General features: G+C 38.6%; 1 protein-coding gene across 2 annotated transcripts in view; it reads right to left on the bottom strand.

The window, feature by feature from the left end:
• Positions 1-15,976, bottom strand: part of DSCAM (DS cell adhesion molecule) — a 453,735-nt gene that overhangs the window by 236,417 nt on the left and 201,342 nt on the right. The gene's annotated exons all lie outside the window — the stretch shown is intronic.

The raw sequence follows: 15,976 nt of genomic DNA, 5'->3' as shown, positions 1-15,976 counted from the left end.
ATGACCTCCCTGCTCCTCATCTTGTCTTGTTTCTGAGTGATTTACCCCTCACAGCCCCTTCCCTTTCCCACTCCAGTTCTGGCTCTGAGTGCTGGTGAGACACCTTGTGTCAGCCCAGGTGGGAACTTTGGGACTCCAGGTACAGAGGTTCCCTGCCCCACAAACACCCAGGCACCAGTCAATCCTATTTCCTGAGAGCCACATTGGTGCTGCCCAAGTCACAACCAAAAATCTAAAAAACACAACACCTGTGCAGCTGGTGGGGAGCAACCACAGGAAACCCACAGCTTCTTTTAATGGAAGAAAGATATTTGCTTTTGAAATGCAACATCTCTTTCTTCTCAGAGACCTGCAGTAATTAAGGATGAACAACAACTTAGATGTATCTTATTTTATTTGCAACACTGAAAGCTTCAATTTTCTTTCACTGAGGGGGAACAATGTGTTTCTTTCCAGTAGGAAGAAAATTGTTCTGTGATTATAATGACATCATGCTGCCTCTCACGGGTTGCTACAAGTCTAAAAGCTTGAAAAAAGGAAGGGCACATGAAGTACAGTACAGCCTTTCAGCTGTTTAACTACAAATTCCTATACATATGCATGTACAAAAATTAAGGAGTAAGGGAACTTTTTCTTTTCCTTGACTCTGAACTCTCTTTCCTTTAGCTAAAACACATCTAAAAATTGAGATTGGAAGAAATTCATGTGATTTTCAGCTTGATTTTCCTCTGTAAAAGAGCAATAAGGCAAAATGAGGATCCAAATACCTTTGACAACAAATGAGAAATGGAGTTATGTTCAAATTTTACAGTGCAATTTCACTGCCATATTTTTTTTTCCACATTTTATACTAAAAAGTATTTGAACAGCCCAAGTTATGTTATAATGAGTGAAAACTGCTTTCATGCCACTCGTAGAATTAAAATACTGAAGTGACAAAGCAAGAATTTGTTTCCAACAATTTAAGTCCGCGCCACGGAAAATTAAAATTCAGCTCTGCTTCATGCTTGGGCACTAATATTAGTAAAGTCTATCTACATCTTAGGGTCTTTGGGACCAAGACCACAATATTTATATATCTTAAGTCCTGTTTAATGTAAAACAGTGGCTATTCATAAGTTTTGCTGCCAATCCTCCTGTTGGGGAGTGCAGGGAGACTGCTCCCAGGGAAACCTCAGTGCTGCACAGACCAACCTTGTCCTGCCTCCTCCCCTGCTGCAGCCAGAGCTGGTTCAGGACCCTCTGAGGTCACCTGCCCCTTTTCTCTACCTCTCATCACTCCTTGTGATTCAGGCCCCTCATCTTTAAGTAGCAGAATTCAGTTCTGCTTAGTTTACTGCCGTGCCTAAAGCTTCCTCCAAGCTATGGCAACACACAAAGGAGTGGCTGCTTTGAGCTCTTTTTTCCTGGGAGTCTGGCAGCCTTGTTGTCATTCTCGAACTGGGAGCATAAAACTCCCTTACAAAAGACTGAAGCAAAAGCCTCAGCCACTGAGGAATTGCTGGATATCATTACTCAAAACAACACTGCAGAAAGCAGCACATTGCGTCTTTGCACATCACTGTTATTTGGGAAATGCTTTTATTACAGAGAAATGGAACAGTACATATGTATTTCATGAAGCTCTGCTTATGCAGTACCAAAGAGATTACTTTCAAGACTGAAATTTTAACATTTGTAAGAAAAGGAAAAAAAAAAAAAAAAAGAGTTTTGTCTGGTAGTAGCTGCTTAACATTTGTGGATAAAGGAAAATGGATCCACACGAATCCCTGAGAGCATGGTGAGGTTATTATTGGCCAGGAAGTGCTTCTGCAGAATTCATAATGCCATGACAGCTCTTTATGCCAATTCCTATTGTGTTTTATAGCTGCACAGACTGTCCTGGTAAGAATCCCAGACATGCCATAAGACACTATCTAGGCTCACCTTCATTTTATAGTTCCTCCTTGCCCAAACTCAGAAATCTGCCAGGGAAAAATCTCAATTTTATAAACTACAATGCAAATGTAGCGTTCTGTTGTTAAGGCTGGGAAAGTTTGGATTCTTCAGCCTGGAAAGGAGAAGCCTTTGAGGTGACCTCATTGTGGCCTTGCAGTGCCTGAAGGGAGCCTACAGGAAAAATAGAGAGAGACTTTTCACATGGGCCTGGAGGGACAGGAGGAGGGGAAATGGCTTCAAACTACAGAGAGCAGGGTTCGATGAGATATTAGGAAGAAATTCTTTACTATGAGGGTGGGCAGGCCCTGGCACAGGGTGCCCAGAGCATCTGTGGCTGCCCCTGCATCCCTGGCAGTGCCCAAGGCCAGGCTGGACAGGGTTTGGAACAATCTGGGACAGTGGAAGGTGTCCCTGCCATGGCAGGGATGGCACTGGGTGATTTTTCTGATCTCTTCCAACCCAAAACTCTCCATGACTCTGTGATTGTTCAAACAGTGAGGGAAGAGGAGGGAGTAGGGACTGACAACACCTTCCACGCAGTTTCCAGACCCTTGCCCATGTCAGGGAATTCCATCACTGGAAGAGGGCAGTGACCCCTCACATCACTAAGAAATGAACAATTTGGCTGTGGCACCTAAGAAACAATCCAGGATCATATTGGAATTGATACAAAAAGGGGAAAAACTGGCACTGCATTTTCCAAGCATGAAGCTACAACCCCATCATCCATTTGAGATCCCAAATCCTGCTCAATCAAAATTCCTATCCAAGCCCCGAGGCAGCTGAGGCTTGGATGAGCACAGAGAGGCTGAATTAGGAGGGAAAGTCTGACCCTTCTCACCAGGCAGAGGAGTGAGGACACAGGTCTGGCTGCATCTGCAAATGGTTCTTATAAATCATCCCAGGCTCTAATCAAACCCTGAACCTGCAAATCTAACAGATTGCTGCTGGGCTTCTGCACTGAGGTTTACAAACACCTTTGCAGTCCTGCTTTGGGCTGCCACAGCTGCTGCAGTTGTGTGGTGTAGGGCTTGGTTTGCTCATCTTCCAAGGGCAAGTCTCCCCTGAATTTTTGGGGCTGGAAAACACAGGATTTATTCAGCACCTGCTCTGAGGGCCTGATGAAAATGATGAGGGACAGGAATCGATTGAGTGTGTGAACTTCTTACAGGCACCAGCATAAATACATATTTTGAAATGGTATTTCTGCAACCTGTCCAACAAATGCCCATACTCAGAGCATGACCATCTGCAAAGGGTCTGATAAAACATTCCTGGAATCATTTCTGGATGCTCCTGACAGGCATGAAATGTCTTATCCAACTGGAGAGAACATACCTATGGATACCCAAACTATTAAATTATATTAGCTTTTCTGCCCACTGTTGCAAGCACAGAAAGAAAGAAAAAAAAATAATAAATCACCTCAAGAAGCTCTTCTTGCCAATGACTCCTGCCAGTCTTTTCTCATCTGCAGCTCAGGCTGTGGCATCCAATGGACTGAGATCAGTCAGCCCACTGAGATCTGCCTCCAGGATCCCAGAACATCTACTCCTGAAATCAAATTTTTTTGAAAGCAGATCCAGCCTTCTGTGACTGCCTGCTGAGCCCCTGCTGAATGATTTCAGTTCAGTGCAAACTTTTATAATAAACACGGTGGCTTTTCTGTTTCTCCAAGTGTACCACTGATTTCAAAATAAAGCAGAATCTCTACCAAAATGCAGATGCAGAAAAGCAAAGGACATTTTTAAAGAACTATATCTAGCCAAGCCCTACTTCAAATAAGACCAATTACTCAACTCATAAACCTATCCAAATTCAGTATATTTTTGAGGTTTTTATTGTAAACTACCATACCACAATTCAAATTCCAATCAAGATCATTAAAGCTACTCCCTTTAAGGTCTGCAAATTATTTGCTACCCTTGCAAAGTGTTCTTTTTGGTGTTTTAAAAGCTCCTCTAGTCAGTCTGCTATAATTACAGGATGAATAAGGATAAACATGTAGGAAGGCACCCCTGCTTGCAAACCAGCTGGAAGCCAGTTGTTATGATTTAAAAACATTTCCAGGCTTCTGCTCTGGCAATGTTTAAGCATTTGCAAATATCCCAAAATGCTGTGTAGGAAGGGAAGTGATAGCAGCTACAGGGAACAGGGAATGGAAATTTCAGTCAAAGAACTGGTGAAAAGAAGTTGGGGGTTGGACTGGAGGATCTTCAAAAGTCTCTTCCAACCCAAACCATTCAGTGGTTCCATGAAAATGGAATTATTGTACACTTAGGGGCAGGTCTTTGGAATTTCCTAAGGTGTCCCTCCCATGGCAGGAGGATGGAACAAATGATCTTTGTTGTCCCTTCCAACACAAACCTTTCCATGATTCTATGAAATGGGCACTGATAAGAACATCAGCAACAAGATCAGATCGTTCTTGTTTACTTTGGAAGCTAATCTTTAAAAGTTTTTCTTTGCCTTTTTTTTTTTTTTTAATGTGGATTGGCATGAGTTTTGACATTGGAGAGAAAAATCAATTCAATAGTCCAAGCCAAGTTTTGAAAACAGTAGCAAACAGTATCAAGCTATCTCTGCTTTATCTGTTTCTACCCAGGCATTTGACAACACACATTTAAAAAGTATCTGTGCATGAATTATGAACTACTTTTATATTAACTGAAGAACTGGCCATAGTGATAACAGTAATCATGGATAAAAATGACTGTGTGTGCCTGTTTCATTTAGAGCATGAATAATTTATCATAACTTTTTTTTTTTTTTTAAATTTAACCCTGTTCTGCTGTGCATTACACTGAGATGACCAACATGAAAAATGAAGTACCAAATCAAGGGTCTTCTTCATGTCACAGTTTCATTGCTACTGTTTTAGAAAGACCAACATAAAGATTTTGAAAAATCATTAATGGAATTTCTTGTAATCTGTTATCTGCAATTCTATTCAGTGCCAACAGTGGCACCCATGAAAGCTGATTTTGTGGAATAATAGAAACACAGAATGATTTGGGTCAGAAGGGGCCCTAAAGGTCTAATTCCAACCTCCCTGCCATGGAGAGGGACACTCCACTGGACCAAAATTCCCCGTTTTATGATAATTTTCACCATCTTGAGTGCCTCTGGAAAGGAATGTTATTGCACAGTCCATGCCTTTCTGTGTTCTCAGTCCCCAGCTGCCAACTGGAGCTGGAATGGGGCATTTCCAACGAGTTTGCCTTTGTCAGAGGCACAGTGATAACTGCAAAAAGCATCTGAGTGACACCCCAAACCAGCACTGACATTTCAGGTTTGTGCTTGTCACCTACTGTTAAAGCACCACTTCTTGTTTTGCCACTTTATTTCACTTTTATAGCTTTATTCCTTGTCTTTCTTTTTTTTTTTCTTTTTTAAATTATAACGCACAAGCTGCTCTGCTGCGTGACCTTTCCCTTCAGAGTGGTCACTGAATCATCAAGCAATGAATGTCCCACCCCCCCATCTCCTTCCTCAGGATTCCAGCACTTCTGAGAAGGTGAAAGGGAAGCATTAGGAAAGCTTGGCTCTGTCCTGTCATGTTGTCTTAGTGTGACATGAAATTCTGTGACATGTGACATTAAAAAAGGTCACTTTGACAACCTGACTACGGGAATGCCAGCATATTGTTCACTGCTGCTGGTAAATGAATGGCAAATCATGCAATATCTGCAACTGAAAATAAAAATATTTCCCTTTTCCCATGTATTTTATCCAGTTTTATGATCTCGTGGAGTTTTAAAACTGTGGAGCTCCTCCAGCTTCCCAGCTTCCCTCCAGTTTTCTCATTTCTTCCTTATGAAATTTTCCTAGTTGCAATGAGGTTTTGTTTTGTTTATTTTTAGAGGATTTATTTAATCTTTTGATGATTTCCGTATTCCTTCTTGCTACCCTGCCCAGACAAAAAGGCAAAAATGCATTTTTAGTATTATGTTTCAAATTTAAAAGAGGGAGAAAGCCAAGAAATAGATGTGAGCAAGGCTCAAATCTTGTCTTTGAAGAATTATCAGCATTTTCATCTATCAGCTGAAAGTCACTCTGATCTGAGAGAGGCTCTAGTCAATACCACAGAAGCCAAATATGTACATTATATATTATATTTTTGTTATATGTTATATATGTTATGTTATATATGTTATACATGTGATATGTTATATTTAACATATATATTTAACATATACTAGATAACAGGTAATATTATATTTATATTTTATATTTTATATTTTATATTTTATATTTTATATTTTATATTTTAGATAATAGATAATAGATAATAGACAATAGACAATAGATAATAGATAATAGATAATAGATAATAGATAAATTATATATGTTATATGTTATATATATATAATATTGTATATTGTATATTGTATATTGTATATTGTATATTGTATATTGTATATTGTATATAATATATAATGGATAATAGATAATAGATTCTATATCATATATCATATATCATATATCATATATCATATATCATATATCATATATCATATATCATATATCATATATTATATATATACAGAGAGAGAATATAACTGGCATGGTAACTTTGTCATGAACATTAATAAAAGATTGTAAAACCCAAAAGATGCAGGTTCTGGCTCACAATAACAGCCCAGTTTTTATATCCCAAACATCTTAGAGGTGTGCACAGCTAATTATCAGACACAAGGAAAAATAAAGGGTTATGTAAAATTTTACATTCTCAGAAGTCAAAATACCGTAATTATATTTTTTATATGTTGTTAATAAGTATCTCAACTGAGTTCTCAGAGATGTAAACCAGGAAAACACTGATGCTCAGCCACCATTGTAGGAAATTAATTCAATTTCCCTGCACCTCCTGAGTCCAGAAAGCAAACTGAGAAAAGAGTTTGTACTCAGATGTCTCCTGAAAAGGAACATTTCAGGAAGAATTTGGCCAAATGGCAATGCAACCCCCCAAAAAGCAAAATAATTCCTAAATTACAGAATCTGTTCCTCACATTTATATTCAGCTCACTGCTCCAGCACATTTTTTTAATCTGTTCCTTAGACTTTCACTGAGACAATTCATAATTGTTAACATAACTGCCTAAAGCCTTTTAGGTGTAAATCAGTAAGCAATGAAGTGAGGTGGAAAAGCAGCTTCCCTGCAACAGATGCGTGCTTGAAAATGAGGTGATAATAGGTAAAAAGGTATTAGGAAGACTAATGACATACAATAACAAGCCTGTCTAATTGTGAAGATTTAATTAAAGCAGAGCTGCTGTGATGCTGATGCAGTTGTTAAGAGACTGGATTTCTGTGTCAGACCGAGATGCTGTTTTAGAACAATACAATCTAGACCTTTAAAAAAAACCTTTAAAAAGGTCTAGATCCCAGCATGTCATAAAAATGTTTTAATCTATGTTTTTACTTTGGGTTGAAGTGGAATTGAGAGAAAAAAAAAAAGGTGTTTCTGAGGTGCTTCAGCAGAACATTATTTGTTAAATCCTTGCCATTCTGCAACACATTTATCATCTGAGAATTTTGTAAACAAGATTGCATGAAGGATGAAAAAGCTGGATGAATGACAAGCTGCAAAACACACAACAACATCTTATTATAAGGTTAGGTGGCTTGTGACAACTCCAAAGGTGCTCTCAGCTCTTTCTCACTGAATTATATTTGCAACTGTAGCTAGCACCATATGTTATTTGGCATTAGCCAGGATGTGTTAGACACCAGAACCAGACTTCTGAGAGAGGAATGGAGAGAGCAGATTTCTCCCGAGGCTCCTTGAACCATCAGTGAAAACCGAAAAACTCCTTTCAATAATTCCTAATAATTTAGGTGAAGGGTCTGGAGAGCCAGTTCTATGAAGAGCAGCTGAGGGAGCTGGGAAAGGGCTGAGCCTGGAGAAAAGGAGGCTCAGGGGGGACCTTGTGGCTCTGCACAAGTCCCTGACAGGAGGGGACAGCCGGGGGGGTCGGGCTGTGCTCCAGGAACAGGGACAGGAGGAGAGGGAACAGCCTCAGGCTGGGCCAGGGGAGGCTCAGCTTGGGCAGCAGCAGGAATTTTTTCATTATAAAGGTTGTCAGACCTTGGCAGGGGCTGCCCAGGGAGCTTTGGAGTGCCCATCCCTGGAGGTATCCAAGGAAGTGGCACTGAGTGCTCTGGGCTGGGGACAAGGTGGGGATGGGTCACAAGTTAAACTCCATGATCTAAGTGGTCTTTTCCAACTTTAATGATTTTATTATTCTATTCTGTGATGTTATCTTAGGAAAACCCTGGTCTAGAACCTGAGGTACATGGTAAGAATTCCTCATTATTCCTCCTTTTAGCCCAGTCCCAATGTCCAGTCTTCCCTGGGGGCTCATATACAAGGCATGGGATTAGAAGGAGAGATAAATGGCTGATCTCAACCCCCAGAAGTTTTTGCTTGAAATCTGTTAGCCAAGTCACAGGAGTTTTTCTTGTATCTGCTGTCACCTTGGTATGTCTGTCCTTTGTGTCTGCTCAGGGATTGTGCTTTCTCCTTTTTATCCCCTTTTTCCTTGGATTCCTCTTCATGCTGAGCTTAGTAACTGCTGTGCTCAAGGAACTCAGTCAGCATCTCTCTTTGGAAAGTGTTAAAACACTCAAGACTCACTTGCTGGGACTCAGAAGTCCTAACATCACCCTTTCCTTTCCCTCCACCAATTTCCTTATCCACAGGGAGTCAACTTTTGCACCCTGTCCAAGCCCATCAATACCATCGTGCCATGTGGGATTTTGCCTGCCAAACAAATCCATGCCTAAGATTGTTTTGAAAAATGGGGTAGTGCAGGAATCACTGAGACAGGCAGCTCTGCACTCCTCCATGGGAGGAAAGCCCAAAACTTTGTCCAAAATTCTCACACCATCTGCACAGACTGGTGTTTGAAGGGCAAACACAGCACAGCCCACCACATCCTTCCCTCTGTTTCATATTCTTCTAAATTACATGTTCATCTTGGGATTTGGTCTACACATGGACTACCAGAAAAAAATATGGAAAGGAGGCACAATCATAAGTCTGTGCTCCCAATCCTGTTATTCACTTCGTAAGGCAGGGACACTTTCTCTGCCTTATTTTGCAGTATTTCATTGAATGGCTCAGAAACTTGAAGGACAAAATAGGACTTTATAAAAACATCTCTGAGGAACTGGTTAATGTATCCCAAATGCAATTACTCTACAGATGATAGAAATTCTATCCTTGTCTAATTCAAATTAGGCAAAATTCAAGTTGAAGGAAATCTTTTCCCCTGTCCCTCCACAAAATAACAGCAAAAATTAACAGCAGATGGTTTGCAAATTATTAGTCATTTCAATAGTCATTCAAAGTCTATTTTAATCCTTTCACATATGATTTTCATGACTTTTCTTTCCACTCAGAGTTGTATCTTCCCTAGTTATTTCAGCATTTTCCATTCCAGCCAATAGACAGAAGTGAACATTTAACTGTGGTCCTGACTTGTACAGAGGGTTTGGTTCAGACTGGTTGCTGTGAATACACATTTATAGCCAAGGAGGGAAAGGAACAAACACAATATTTTACTTAGGCCAAATAAGTAATTTAAAACTGTTTTTCTGTATTTAGAGTTACAGGCTTAAGACAGCAGCCTACAGCTAATGGGATTCATGCCTCCTAACCAGAGATTTTTTCCAGTGATTCCTCCCCAACAAATCTGTTTGATATTTTCTGTTTACTTTGTGTTTTGTATTAATTGATCCCCCACATTAAAAAGAACATCTCCCTAAGGTTTCCTCCATTTTCAGCTTGTCAAATGTTGTTCTGCTTTCACGCACACTCTCCTCACTCCTTCAACACTTTACACCAGGCCTGTACATCCCAATTTATTCCAGCTCTGTGTAATGGTAAAACATGTTGTTTTCAGCATCAGTAATGATATCTCCAAGGAGAACATGATTTAAAGGCTGTTTTGTGCATGAAAAGATTGTGCAAATTAAGTTTCATGAGTCTCAAAAAAGCAGAATTAGTTTTCAACAGTTGAATTAAACAGAAATTACAAAAAAAGAGCCCTTAATTGCTCATGTTTTAGAAAAATCTTCGTCTTGCACTGCTTACTGTCTTTTAAACGTACATTCCAAAGCTGAATGAAATCTCAATGTATTCACACTCAATCTTTCTTTCTCCATCTCGCTTTCCTCCTTTCCAGCTCACTAGTTCTTCTGGAAATAGGTCTGAGATCTTTCAAAATCAAAAATATGGTTGAAAATACTCAAAGTCATCAAAACTCCCCAAAGACATCACTGGCAAACTATGAATCCAGAAAGGGCTGGCAGATTCACAAAGAATTTACAACTTATTTGATGTCTGAGGGCATCAAACTCCACGACATCCCTAATGGGAAGCAAATTTTTTACTCCCCTAAGATTTGAGGAGGAAAATCAGGAAGGATTTGATGAAGCCAAAGGAGAGCAGGGAACCCTTAGAAAACTTTTGGGTTTACCTCTGTTGTATTGTCAGAAGGAAGACATCTTTTAAAAAAAGCATTTCTCCTTACAGGTAAAACCAAAATGAAATTTAAAATTTCAGAGTGAATTCAGAATGAAAGTAAAAAGCTTTCTGTTGCAGAAGACTGAAAAAAAAAGATTCATGACACTTTACTTCCCTCCTCCAAATGTTTCCAGGAAAAGAAAGGACATAATCACCTGTGTACAGTGTGCAACACCCTCACCCCAGGAGTTGTTAAAGTAGCAGAAGAGCTCTATGGGATAGATATAACCATGAAATGAAATGATGAAACAACCAAAAGTGTTCTTCTGTGTAAATATGGACACCCTGTCTATCTCAGACAACACCTCCATGTGGAAAATGGAAAGTCAGAATTAGGTACATGGAAACAGATCTGGAGATTGAGAAAAATGAGTGATGCAAAATAAGTTAACAGAGAAATTGCAGACTTGCAATTGTATCTTTTTTGTTGTTGGATTTTTTTTTTTGTTTTGGTTTGGTTTTTGTATGGTTTGGTTTTTGTTGTTGTTGTGTGAAACAAACTACTTGATTTTATCAAAGAATAATTTTCCCAACAAAACTTTTACCAAATTTGCCTAAACACAACTGTTACCAAATTTGCTCCAACTTAATTTTTTATCTGTTAAACAAGTGACACACACAGGATGTGCTTGTACTGACCATGACTTCTATTTGCAAGGTAGAATCAGGGCCTCATTGATATAAATGACTAAATTCACAATAAATTTAGAAGGATGAGTCTTCACCCAAAGTTTTACTGCTTCTCAGCAGTCAGCTGTAGTTATGCTAATTCAGGAAGAAATTATTTACAGAAAGGTTTGTCAGGAAGGTGGAATCACCACCCCTGGAGGTGAGTAAAGATGATCTTTGAGGTGTTTGCCAACCTGAATGATTCTGTCATTCCATAATGGCTTGATCCTGCAAATTTCTGTGTGGATGAGTGACTGTACTTGCTGTGAGATCTCTCACAGATAAATAAAAATCCCATTTGTAGAAACCAGTAGGCAAAATGCACCTTGGGGCAAAAGTACCATGGGTAGGGAACCATCCTACAATTTGTATGACTTGTGAGCTCTGCAGTCTTAGAGCCCTGTCTGACATTTGACCCGAGAGAGGGCTCTGATCCAAAGGGCAGCCCTGGTGTAGAAATAAAATTATTGTGACCAGAAAATGCAGCAGAGAGAAATTTTTGCATGCTTTCACAGCTTCCAGTTCTGGCTCCAGGACAGAGGCAGTTGGGATCTTTGCCAAGTGACCAACCAAAGGCAAAATGCAAGTTTAGACCCCTGCAAAAGTCATGGATGGCCCATGCCGTGGCAAAGTCTGGGTACTTTTTAATTTGGCCACATTACACATAACTCATTAAATCATTGCTGCCTGCAGAAAAATGCCCTTTTATTTCTGTTGATGTCAGTACTTTGGGTTTGTTTTCCTTCTTCCAGCCTGATGGTGAATCATCTCTTTTTATTCACAAGACAGGACTATGATAACACTTATTGCTGTCATAGTTTATCAATAAATGAAACTTTAGACCAGCCTTGGTCTGTCATTAATTTTTGCACATTCTTAAAGGACTGGAATCAGAATAGAGACTCCAACATAAAAAACATGCTACTTTTAAAGATACAAGATGCATTAAAGTTCATATACAAGGTCTAATTTTCTTCCACATTGTTTTATGTACTGGTGATTACACTGTAGTTTCTGAATAAAATCCAGTGATGAAAAGAAAATAATTTATTGCCAAGTATAGAACACTCTTAGAATTGGAGAAATTCAAGCTCTAGCTTTAAGAGGAGAAATTATTTCTTTGCCTTGCCTTCCACTGGAGCATCTCCTGCTCCTCCACATCTATCCTTCCAGCTGTGCTCCAGCTGTGACCTCACCAGCACCAGCTAGAGGAGGAAGATAACTTCCCTCCCTCGACTGACCATGATCCTCCAAACATAACTCAAAATTTACTTTTTTTTATTCACAGCAGAAGTTCAGTTTGGAGTTCAAGGTCTTTTTGTTAGGAAAGAATGCATTTCGTTGTGTCCACTTCAGTAAATGCTCTGGGGTTAAAAAGTCGTACAGTAAAAAACCTTTTTCATATTTCCTTTTACTAACTTAGGATGACTTTTTTCTTTTTTAATTATCAGAGTTGATTTAGAAACATAGTTATTGGTAATGGTGGTTTCCCTGTGCACCATAACTCTGCTTTAACAGCCTTTGTGCAAACACCAAACAAAAAATCATGTCCATAATAGAATTTAACTGAACCTCAGGATTCTGCTTCACAGTACCACGCTGGCCATTCTCAGTCACCTTCTTCTGACATTTCATGCCCAGATTCACTGACTATTCTGTAATATAAAGGTCTTAGATCCTGTAACATCAGCTTTAACATAAGGTCTTTCCTTTTAGACACAGAATTTACAGTGTGAGTTCATTGCTCATCTGCATCACTTAGGAGTCTGTTTGCTTCAGAAAAATTACTCCTCATTTAAAAAATAAAAATTAATAGCAGAGTAGTGGATCAGTGGGCCAGGTTTTCCAAGCAGGTTATGAAATCCCAGCATTCAATTATCAACCATTTGCAGATTTATTCCTTTGGAAAAGTGTCCTTAGGGTTCTTTGCAGTAAGCACAATAAAATAATTTTTGTTTTCTTATAAGACTGTACGATTCCCTTTTATGGCATAGAAAATTTCAGTGTTCAAGAACTATTTTGCAGAAAACTAATTTGCAATTATAATTTATCCCCATATTGCCATCCAAGATTGCACTTAGGAAGACAAATAGAACAGAATGAACTATAAATTTGCCTCCTCGTTATGAATGATCAGGATCCTGCAAAGGCATTATGCCTGATAGAAATATGTTAAACATGGTCTTTCACTAGTGAATTGAAGCAAGTTTGGTCTTATAAAAATTAAGCTGAAAATATTTTGTAATCATGGAAGATCTCAAATTTTCCTGTGAAGGAGAAAGTGGCCAAGATAGAAAAGATTATGGGAGCAACAGCATTTCTTGGGAGATACTGCTGACCACCTGCTGTACTTAATGGATGAGAAACAAGCTGTACAAAAGGCACCATATTTCACACTTGTTTCTATTTGGACCTTTTTTCTTCTTTTTATTTCCTCAAATGAAGGGAAATAAAACATGCTACAAGAGCATTTACATTAACAAAAACTAATTATGGCCTCTGAAACATTTTTAAATTGAGGTAATTGCTTTTTATGACCTGCTGCTGACTGTGATTCTACTCGTGTTTTGCTCATTTTTTTTCCTTGAAGTATTTTGTTACTCCATTTTGAGGTTTTGGTTCAACAGACATCAAAAACTTAAAGCATTTTATTTTATAAGTACTGAGTTTATCTCACCATTATTAATTAAGGATAGTGACATGTTGTTTAATCAGATTTTTTTTGTGAAAATTGAAGCTGAGTGATTCACATCCCTTTCCTTTAGAAAAGGATATTCTGGCAATGTTCTTTTCAACCTCTCTGAGGTTCATGTATATTAATTTAATCAGCACTTCCCTTTGGACAGATATCCTACAAATATTTTCAAGCACATATTTTAAAAGCTTTTCTTTATAAGGGTTTTAAAGATAAGATAGAGTGAGATAATGGGAGGAATGGGAGGAAGTTCCATCCCAAACTATTCTGTGATTCTATGATTTTATATTCCAGCTAAACCAACTAGGATTTCTTTTGCTTGTTGTAAGTGAAAGGACAATCCCTTCTCTACAATGACCTCCTCTATGCAATGACCCTTTCTATACATTCACAGCACAGTTTTGTCCCTGCCAAAATAATTTAACTTTTCACTCTCTTCCCAATATTCCACCTGAAGACAGCTGTTGCACCACTGCAATTCTAGTTTTACTGAAACTCAGGCATGAGAAATTTGTTTTCTACATCAAGGTAGATGGGTTTTCACCATTAGGAACAAATTTAAGAAATGAAAAATAATTAAAATAACCAAAAGGCTGCAGAAACTTATGCTGCATAGGGTACTGGAAGGTTTTAGGACCAATATATACCTGCAGATGCATCAAGTGGCACAGGGGAGTGTGCCATGACCATTAAGTTGCCACATGCCTTTTTTTCCTCTTCCCCTGCATTAGACTTTATTACTTGGAGCCACAAAAAACCTATTTATTTTCTCCTTAGTTTTTTACTATATCCAGTACAGTTGCACTGCAGTTTTTGGAGGGGGATAAAAGAGATCAGGTCACATTTATTTTTGTAAATTCTAAAAGCATAAGAAAGCAAGAAAGAAATGAGTATTTATAACAGGATTTATAACTCCCAGGCATTGCAGGAGCCATGCAGGGCACTGTTATCATCCACATGATGGAAATACACACCCAGCCTGTCACAGAACCTTATGCAGAGCCTCTAAATGGACAATATAAATGGACAAGACAGAGGGAAATAGAGAGAAAAGTGAATTACCCAGGAGATGACCTGTCCAAGGTCACGCCGCAGCTGCCTGATGTCACTGTGTTGACACAACAGAGCCCCAGTGGCAGCACTACTATAAGTTCTCATCTTTTTTAACCTTGAACTACAACTCTGTCCATGGGACCACGCTGCTCATCAACTTTTAAGTTCACTGAAAGTAGCAACACAGAGTAGGTTTAGTCATTGGATGAGAAGATAGGAGGATTCTTGCAGTTTAAATATTATTATTCCAGTCTGACAAGTTACTGAAAAAAGAGGAGGTGTTAAAATGCTGCAGAGAAGAATTAACTTTCTCAGAACTCAGATTCAAAAACTGGTTTATTTCTAGCAATAAGAGTGAGTTGTTGCCAACATCAAAACAGTCTCATGAATGGCCTTCCTTTTTTCCTTATTGCACCTTCATTCACAACTCCCCTAAGCAAAGGCTCAAAAGATTGCAAAGGGTAGGAATGAAGGAAAACCAGTAGAAATCTTTCTGTCTACAATACCTAATGGTGAAAAGAGTGAAACAGGCAAAACCTCTAAACATGCTGCAAGAAAGCTGATAGCAATTGCAACATAAGAGCAAGCTGCAAGGGTGAGTAAAAGTGATTATTTTTATATCATTATAAACATCACATAAGACATTCAGAGCCCTGAACTAATACATTTTAGATGGAATATAATTTCTAGCAAAACACCTTTACAAAAATGTGTGGAAATAACCACAACAATATGATATCAAACTGAGGTCAATCAAACAGAAGAACTGGAAATTCTTTACTATGATAATAAAAAAAGTTACTTCAAAATAATTGGGCCCAACATATTCTGTTAGTTATCTAAACAAGAAGATGGAAGTGTGAAACACAATTTGTTCCCTCAAGTCTATAAAAGCAAGAGGAAATAACATTGTCAGCCATGTGATTTTAGATAACACCACACAATAAACCCCTGGGAAGCATTAATAGATTGAGAAAGGGAAAAGGGTTGTATCTGCTGTCTAGAGAAGTTACTGCAAACATAAAGATTCACTCCTAAAACAACCACAACAGCATTTAGAATAGGTTTTTCTGTTACAGATCAACAGG

This window comes from Prinia subflava, chromosome 3 (genome assembly GCF_021018805.1).
Source record: "Prinia subflava isolate CZ2003 ecotype Zambia chromosome 3, Cam_Psub_1.2, whole genome shotgun sequence".
In the NCBI taxonomy this organism is placed as follows: Eukaryota; Metazoa; Chordata; class Aves; order Passeriformes; family Cisticolidae; genus Prinia; species Prinia subflava.
Note: the sequence above shows the minus strand (reverse complement) of the source record. Positions and strands in the feature narration are given on the sequence as shown.